The sequence below is a fragment of the Podarcis melisellensis genome (assembly GCF_964234715.1).
Source record: "Podarcis melisellensis genome assembly, chromosome: 4".
Classification (NCBI taxonomy): Eukaryota; Metazoa; Chordata; class Lepidosauria; order Squamata; family Lacertidae; genus Podarcis; species Podarcis melisellensis.
In genome coordinates, this window is record NC_138531.1 from 89,371,346 (window position 1) to 89,381,031 (window position 9,686).

The window sequence follows — 9,686 nt, forward strand, 5'->3', positions numbered from 1 at the left end:
GCTCTGGTGGGGAAACTGGTCCCGATCTCCAGCTGCTGCTTTGGGAGTCACCGCTGGCCCCTTGCTTCTGGTGCGTCCCTCCCGGGACCCCCCTTGCTCTGGCTATCGGTGCCCCCTTCTGGGAATCTTCCGAATCACTGGACAGGCTCATGGAATCTCTTGCCCCGCTGTCATCCTCACCTACGCTGCCCTCGGATTGTTCCCCTTCGCTCTCCGCTTCCTCTTTCCCCTGTGCCTCTGCTCCTGAACCCCTGACAATTATGTTTTGGAGATACACAAGAGCAATCCTACGTGCATCTACTCAGAAACAAGTCTTCTTATTTTCAGAATGTCTTTCTCCCAGGTAAGTGTGTAGCACTTACTGTTTTTTAATTATCATTTCTTTTCTCTTTTTAAAACCAGCATCCAGATTTTTTAAAGCTTTAATTTGCCACCTTTCCAGCGAATGAATGTTCTTTCTTGGGACCTCTACTGATGTTGTTTTAATCCTGCCTGTGTAGAAAAGAGAGGGATTGGCTTTTGATATGCGATTTTTATTCATGTCCAGCTCTTTGTGATTGCCTAGATAGAAAGAAGGCGGGGGGGGGGGAGCCGAGTTCATGCTAGAGAAGGCGAAAACAATAGCTTCTGTGTTGATTCTGTCAATGCACACAAGATACATTAGCCACCGAATTTACTCAACAGACAGAGAAAAGGCCAGCAGGGATTGTTCCCCGAGAAGAAAGTTTGTTCTACAATGTCTCGGCAGAATGAAAGATGGTTTGATCTAGTGCCTTTCATTTTCAAGGTGTCCCAAAGCACTCCGGAATAATGAACTCTATACTGATAGCGTACCAAGTGACTGAGGCCGCAGAGAAATATGACAGGCGCTGCATTTTCAACAGCTGTCCATAACCTTGGGCCTTCTATCCATCTTAGGGGACACACATAGCCCAAAGTACCGTTAAACGTCTAAGCGCCTTAACCACTTTAATGCATTAATTCCACGCCCAAACCAAGGACATCCTCTGCGAGTCGATCTCATTGGGGCCAGGGCAAGTGATGTGCACCAGGGTTAGCTTGCAGGTTTATTCGATAACGTTATGTGGAATTCATAAAGAAATGAATGGAGAAATGTTGGAATGTATGGAGTTATCTGATCCCCGAGCCATCTGAAGGCAATCCTGTATACGTAAGGTGTTTTTTGTTTTTTTAAAAAAATGTTTTATAATTTTTTTATATATGTTGGAAGCTGCTCAGAGTGGCTGGGGCAGGCAACCCAGTAAGATGTGTGTGGGGTATAAATAGTAAAATTATCATTATGGAATGGGACGTCCCTATTTTCATCAGAGAAATGTTGGGGGGTTTGCTGCCCTTCCTCCTAAGGTCCAGCAATGGGTGAGAACAGTCAAAACACAATTTAAAAAAAACAACAACAGGTTGAAGCAGACACAGATATAAGGTGTTTATAAAGTCCTAAGCCACTTAGGACCCAAATACAGTGGTGCCTTGGGTTAAGAACTTAATTTGTTCCGGAGGTCCGTTCTTAACCTGAAACTGTTCTTAACCTGAGGTAGCACTTTAGCTAATGGGGCCTCCCACTGCTGCCACGCCACTGCGCGATTTCTGTTCTCATCCTGAAGCAAAGTTTTTAACCTGAGGTACTATTTCTGGGTTAGCGGAGTCTGTAACCTGAAGTGTCTGTAACCTGAAGTGTCTGTAACCCAAGGTACCACTGTATCAGAATGAACACCTCTATTCTTACAGACCCTCTGGTGTGTTAAGATGGGCAGATGGGGTCCTCTTGGAAGTTCCACCACCCTCAGAAGGTCATGTGAGTGTGATGGCCCATGACTGGCCTTTATCAGTAGCACCCCCTAAACTGTGGAATGCTTCCCCCCCCCCAGACATGCAGCTTTTGCTGTATGCAGATGTCAGTTATCCTCATCATTAAGAGCAGAAGCGTATCTTGTAAAACCAGCAGGGTCCTATCAACCGGCTCCTCCTCCCCTTCTCTCCAGAGGAGTGGAGTGTGCTCAGTAAGTGTCTCTTCAGAGGAAGACCAGAAGCCAGCCTGGAAGACGAGACCTGGTTTTTTCGTTTGTTGAAGAAGAAGAAGAGTTTGGATTTGATATCCCGCTTTATCACTACCCGAAGGAGTCTCAAAGCGGCTAACAATCTCCTTTTCCCTTCCTCCCCCACAACAAACACTCTGTGAGGTGAGTGGGGTTGAGAGACTTCAGAGAAGTGTGACTAGCCCAAGGTCACCCAGCAGCTGCATGTGGAGAAGCAGGGAAGCAAACCCAGTTCACCAGGTTACGAGTCTACCGCTCTTAACCACTACACCACACTGGACTCTGATTACTGTCCCATTAAACTTTAATTAGTTTAATGTAAATGCCCAGTGCACTTCCTTCTTTAAAAGTCTCACCACGGCAGAGGATTTCGCGCAGCAGCTAAGAAGGGCAGGAGAGGCAGCATCTTCCCAAAAAAGAGTCCTGGAGCATGCGGTTTGTAAATCAAAAATAAGGTTTATTTACAAAACACCAAAAAACAACCCTGGCGACGAATCACACATCTCAGCAAAACACACACCCAAAAGGGAGAAGGGGGAGAACAAACAAGCAGGGGGACTATTTATACAGACTCATGTTCCTGGAAGCCTAATGACCTCCAGCTGCTCAGTGATTAGAGCGTTTCTGCTACTCTTTTAACCCTTTGATAGCAACACCCCCTCTCGCTCGTAACACTGAGCTGTACCAACCTTAATACAAATTTAAACCTGAACAGAAACATTTATGAGATTGCGGACTCAAAGCTTTTGTAAAACCGTCTGCGAGATTTTCTTGGCTTGGACAATACTTTAGTTCAATTAAACCTTGTTTTACACTTTGGCATACATTTTGATAACGGATATCCAAGTGTTTTGTGTGCGCCTTGAATTGACCTGATTTAGCTAGTTTAATACAAGGTTGATTGTCTTCCCACACTCTGATAGGTAGGGAACATTCTCCAAACAATTCTTGTACCAGTTGCTTATAAAATTCCAGTTCTCTACATATATCTGATAACGCATTGAACTCAGATTCAGTTGAACTTAAAGCTATAAGTGATTGTTTTCTTGATCTCCAACCAATTAGTGCATTTCCAAATTTTATCGCCATTCCTGACACTGATTTTCTATCTGGTCCAGCATCTGCCCAACTGCTGTCGGCCCAACATTCAAGTTGTGTGCTGCCCTCTGCTGATAGTTTTAAGCGAAAGCTTTTGGTAGTTTGGAGATACCTTAAAACTCTTTTTACTCCTTGCCAAGCATGCATTGATGGTTTTTCAGCTTGTCTACACAGCATGTTGACAGCATATGTTATATCGGGCCGAGTCCACTGTGCAATGTGGAGTAGACTGCCTATCGCTGACTGGTAAACCCCGGGATTACAGAACTCTGCCTTTTGCTCAGTTTGAGCATCCTTTGTGTAACTTAACTCCATTGGGGTTTTAACACCAGCACAGTTGTTCATTTTAAACCTTTCCAGCAACTGCTGGATTTTAGCTTCTTGGCTAAGCCAATAGTTACCATTTTCATCTTGCTGAATTTTAACTCCTAGATAAACAGATACATTGCCTAGTGATTTTATCTGAAACCTTTCTCCAAGCTTTGTGGCAAATTGTTGTGCAAGTTTATCATCCTTTCCACTGTATAATAAATCGTCAACAAATATCAAAACTGCTTCTTGTTCACATCCCGAGCCTTTTAGATAAAGACACGCATCTGCTGCGCTCTTTCTGAACCCCATGCTCTCTAGAGCATCGTTTAAGCAGGAATTCCAATTACGGGCGGACTGTTTCAACCCATAAATGGATTTGTGTAGGCGCCAGACCTGGTTTGGCTTGTCTCCTTCAAAACCTGGTGGTGGTGTCATATAGACTTCCTCCTGTAAGTCTGCATTTAAATAAGCCACATTGACATCAAAATGAAACAGCTTATTACCCTTCTTAGCTGAAGAGGCTAGAAGCATTCTTAATGACTCCGATCTTGAAGTAGGGGCATAGATTTGAGAATAGTGAACACCTTTGCGCTGCGAAAACCCTTTTGCAACTAGTCGGGCTTTATATTGCAACTCTTCAGTAGTTGTGGGCTTTAAACGATATACCCATCGACAACCTACAGCTTGTTGCCCTTTCGGAAGCTCTGTACTTGTAAACACACCGAGAGACTTCATTGAAGCCATCTCTTTTTCCATTGCTTCCTGCCACTTTACGGCTTCTGAGCTTGGAAGCTGTTGTACTTCCATATAGCTTTCTGGCTCACACTGTGCCATATTTACGTATACACTTGTCACCTTAAACCGCTCTGGCGGCTTGCCCTTCGTTGCACGACTTGACCTGCGCAATTGCTCCTCTTGTGCCCCCTCTGACCGTTGGCTGTCAGAATCTGTCTCAGACTTTATGTCTGGACGTGCCTCTAGGGATAAAGACCTCCGTTTAGATACCTCCCTTGGGCTTGGTGTTGCAGGTGACCTGCTTTGCTTTTGCTGTCTGCTAGGCCTACTGACTGGCGAAGTTGGAGCACTCCTAGATTCTGGCTTTTCTACCTTAGGAGAAGAACCTCGTGCCTGATCAGAATCTGCATCTGAACCGTGTGCACCATCCCCTTCTGGCTCATCACTCTCTGGACTTTCTTTCTCAGCATGAATGCCTAAATCATCTCTCAAAATGTCAGGGTTAGCGTGTAAGTGAGTCCATCCGGACTGCTCACAAAAATCAGCGCTCCTACTGAGGACCACTCTTGTAGTATCCCCACCTGGGTCCACAAACCTCCAAGATTTGGCATGTGGTTCGTACCCGCAAAAGATGAGTTTCCTAGCCCTTGGACTTCCCTTTTTCCTTAACGCTTTTGGGATAAGTACATAGGCTTGAGATCCAAACACCCGAAAGTAATTAACTTTGGGCTTCTTCCCATATAAAGCAAAATAAGGCGTAGTATCAATTACCGAATTATATACTCGGTTCAGAATATGAGTAGCCGCCTGCCAGGCTTCCGCCCAGTAACTCTGAGGAAGTTTAGCATCAAACAACATAGAGTTTGCCAACTCTTGCAGAACCCTATTTTTACGTTCGGCCACGCCTCCTTCTTGGGGGGAATAAGGTGTAGACAGACGATGCTTAATTCCCTTTTTCTTAAAGAAATTCTGCAACACAGACCCGGTAAATTCTGACCCTCTGTCTGTCTGAAAAGCAAGTACTCTAGTACCGAATTCAAGTTCTACCGCATGAACCCAATTTTTAACTGTTTCTGCAGTATCTGCTTTTGTTTTGAGAGGAAAAAACCATGTAACCTTTGTTTTGTCATCCGAGAGACACAGTGCATACTTCGAACCTCCCATGCTAGCAACAGGCATTGGGCCACATAGGTCCATATGCACAAGTTGGAATACTTTGTCAGATTTCCTATCTGAACTGGGATAGCTGCATCTATGAACCTTCGCACTTTTGCATGCAGTACAATCCAAATACTTAGTACATTTGTTCAATTTGCACCCTTCTGATAATTCAGGTTGCCTTTTAACATACTGAAAATTAATATGCCCTAAACGGCGGTGCCATAAATGAACACAAGAATTATGGGTAGGCGTGTTCACACAACCAGCATGAACCTGTTCAACTTCATCTGGACTTGTCTCAAAATAATATAACCCATTTCTGCTTTCCACCTGCAAAAGAGATACGTTATTCTTTGAAATAGTGCAAACCCCATTTTCAAACACAGTTTTAAACCCATTTCTATCAAGTTCTGACACAGACAAAATACACCCCTTCAGTCCCTTTAGCACGTAGGCATCAATTTCTGTTTGCAAACAATTCAAGAACACTGTGCCTACAGTCTCTAAGGAACGTTTAGTTGAATCTGCCATTGTCACAACTTTAGGGGTTTGCAAATGTCTGCAATTCTGCAAACGTACACTAGATGGCGCCACCAGGTGGTGAGATGCACCACTGTCGATCAACCAGCGTAGATTGCTGCCTTGGCCACGCCCTTGCATCAACGCCATTGCTGAAGCCATGTGCTGTGTGCTGTGGGAGTAGCCACGACCTCCTCCTCTTCTTCGACGTCCCCTGGAACTCCTTGTCTGGTAACTAGGGGTAACGGCCTTGTTGCTGTCTTGACCAGGTTCACGTGTGCAATTCCTGATTAGGTGGGAAGGGGAACCACAGCGAAAACAGTGTCTAGCTGCAAAAGCATTTACTGTGTGCTCAAACTCAGCATCAACACTCTTAGGCACAGCATAACTCCCCTTTAAAGACAAACCTCTTTCTCTTTGCCTTTTATCCTGTTCATCCACAAGCCGAGAAGAAATGTATTCAAGGGTTAATTCAGTTGAAGGCATAGCTTCCAAAGTTAGAGCTAGAGTCTCATAGCTTTTATCAAGAGAAGACAACAATATGTATGACTGCTGCTCCATAGAAAAAGGAATGCCCAGCTGTCTTAGTTGATTAAAGGCAGACACCATTTTGGCAATATGTTCTTTCACACACGCTCCCGGTTGGAGACGTAAATCAAACAAACATCTTGTAGCATGGATCTTGGCCCCCGCAGTGTTTCTGGAATTTAACCGCTGCAGAACCGTCCAGACCTCATGCGTGTTCTTTAACTCAGAAACATAAGGCATTTGCTCTGGTCCCACTGCCAAAACTAGTAGACCTTGGGCTTTCCTGTCGCGTTTCTGTGAAGCTGCTGCTGCTGCTTTGGCTTCTGCAGACGCGTCTGCAGCTGCCTGTAAAGGCGGTGCTTCAGTACAGCTCCACAACTCTTTTGCTTGCAACCAAACCCTTACTCTAGCCTTCCAATCTTGCCAATTTTTCCCATTGAGTCGCGTAAACGGGACAGTAAAACTTTCCTGGGACTCTGCCATCCTCCCTGGGGCTTAGGAACGATACTCACACACCTGTAGACCGTCTCCCAGCTGCTGAGGTGGCTCCTTGAGGAATCAGACGTCTTCCAGCGAGTACAAACTGCGCAGTGCCTCTTTAAAACTTTTCTAGGCACGTTGCAGGACTCAAGCTGCTTTGGAGGCTTTCGTTGTCGGCAACCGCTTCTGTCTTCACTCCAGTCCTTGCATAAATCACTCTGAACTGCTCTCCTTATCTCCTTCTTGACGTACAAACAACCATAACCTGTCCCATTAAACTTTAATTAGTTTAATGTAAATGCCCAGTGCACTTCCTTCTTTAAAAGTCTCACCACGGCAGAGGATTTCGCGCAGCAGCTAAGAAGGGCAGGAGAGGCAGCATCTTCCCAAAAAAGAGTCCTGGAGCATGCGGTTTGTAAATCAAAAATAAGGTTTATTTACAAAACACCAAAAAACAACCCTGGCGACGAATCACACATCTCAGCAAAACACACACCCAAAAGGGAGAAGGGGGAGAACAAACAAGCAGGGGGACTATTTATACAGACTCATGTTCCTGGAAGCCTAATGACCTCCAGCTGCTCAGTGATTAGAGCGTTTCTGCTACTCTTTTAACCCTTTGATAGCAACAATTACTACATTCCTTGAAAAATGGGAGATTGAAGGGACTAAAATTCATAGGCTCAGTGTTGGTATTCCAGACCCTCCAAGTGTCCGTAGATTCCAAGGACAGTCCTGGATTTACAGAAGCTGTCCTGGTTCCTGATCTGATCCTGGAATGTCCCGCTTTTGTTTAGGGCGTCTCTATTTTCACTGGAGAAAAGGTGGAGGGGAAGGCATCAAAGGAAACTACTAATACTTACACTTGCACCACAGAACTTGTCCCCCCTCTCCTGCCGCACATTCCAGCACCCTTCCCAAATCTTCTGCAGAGGATTGGGGAGCCTCCGGAGCAGATTTTGGGGGGGACACAGGGGGAGGAGAGGGAGGAAAGTTTTGTTGTGAAAGCATCAACCCTTTCACCAGTGGAAATAGCTGCTTAGCACAGTACTGGACGCAGCCTGGGTGGCCATGGCAGGTACCCAGTGGAGCTCTCTGGTGCAGGGGGTGTATGCCAGAAAGCTTTTGACAATACAATGGACGGAAAAGGGGGGGGGAGGTATTGAGAATGGCATCCAGACATGAAAAGTGATGCAATCTGTTGTTCTGGGCAATTAGTTAGCTCCTCTGAGTCCTTTTGCAAAAGCAGCAAGCAACAGCAAGTTACACTTTTGTTCTATTTTTGGTAAATTATTTTGCCCTAAAAAAAAAAGTTGCCTAATCTGATTAATCTTCCTTTCCCCACTCCCCCCCCCACCTTTAAAGCCGTATATTAATTTGCAAACAGAAACACCTCCAGGTTGTAAAACATCTTGTTATGCCACTTATAACAAGCCGATGTGACAACTTGCGAGATGAGACAGCTTGGCCCATATACATTAGGCGGAATTATATGTCAGTTAAAGATAGGTTAGGACAAGTTCAGGATTGGGGGGGGGAGGGGAAATCATACTAATTTATAACACCTAATATTTTTAAAGTGTCAGAGTGTCTGGCTCAGAAAGATGGAGCAAATGTAATTAAAAAGCCAACGGTAAAGAAAATAAAAGTCAAAAGTGAAATAAACTTGTTGGCTTACAATGATATGGCGAGGGAAGACACTGGGCCATTCTGCTGCCTTGCCTGCAATGGAAAAGGAAAGAAATTGGTTTTTAAATGTTGGTGGCATTGGAAGGGCATAAGAACAGCCTCATGGCATCAGACTAAAGGACCATCTAGTCTAGCACCCTTGGAGGGCTTAATCTGGCACTGCCGTTTGAAGTTTCCCCACTCCTGGCTTTTTACATGAACGATTTCTCTTACAGATGGAAAAGTAGCAGGAAAAACCGTGTCCCTGGACCCAAGAGTCATTGAGTGCATTCAGACATGGAGAATATTTCATTAGTTCCCCTGATTATGGTGCAGGCAATTCTGTCCCATTTGCTAATATTCCTTTTGCACCGCAGTATCTATTGCATTGGACGGGGGTGGCACTGTGGGTTAAACCACAGAGCCTAGGACTTGCCGATCACCTACGACGGGGTGAGCTCCCGTTGCTTGGTCCCTGCTCTTGCCAACCTAGCACTTCGAAAGCACCTCAAAGTGCAAGTAGATAAATAGGTACTGCTTCGGTGGGAAGGTAAACGACGTTTCCGTGCACTGCTCTGGTTCGCCAGAAGCGGCTTAGTCATGCTGGCCACATGACCCAGAAGCTGTACGCCGGCTCCCTCGGCCAATAAAGCGAAATGAGCACCACAACCCCAGAGTCGGCCACGAGTGGACCTAATGGTCAGGGGTCCCTTTACCTTTACCTGTTGCATTATGCAACTGTGGTTTTTGGCTGAAATACCAGCTTGTCGAGCTAAATTTCATTCACACCAGCGGGCAGAGGGTATAAACTCCTGGGGGCCAAGGCACTTGGGCCCCCTGCATTATTTTAAGGGGGCTGGGGCTCCTCAATGTTCAGAGGGCATTTGGCTCTTCCTCCTGGCTCCTCGCAACATCAGAATGTTGCAAGAGAGATGTCAGAATGTCGAGTATGTGTGACGTCAGGATGTTGTGTTGGGCCCCCTCAAACATCTTGAGAAGGTGGTGCCTCTGGTGGAGTGTGACACTAATGTCATATAATCCTAGAGTTGGACGGGACCCTGAGGATCATCTAGCGCAGGGACGTCCAACTCCCGAAAGATTGCAATCTACTCCCGGGGGGGGGGGGGGGAA

At 45.6% G+C, this 9,686-nt stretch overlaps 1 long non-coding RNA gene across 1 annotated transcript; it reads right to left on the reverse strand.

Annotated features, from left to right (window-relative positions):
* Positions 1–398: 398 nt before the first annotated feature.
* LOC309369435 lies at positions 399–9,455 on the reverse strand. Its single transcript, XR_014168130.1, has 3 exons — positions 9,272–9,455; positions 8,566–8,609; positions 399–561 (listed from the first exon to the last, which is right to left on the reverse strand). It is a non-coding gene; the product is annotated as an uncharacterized lncRNA (long non-coding RNA).
* Positions 9,456–9,686: the final 231 nt, after the last annotated feature.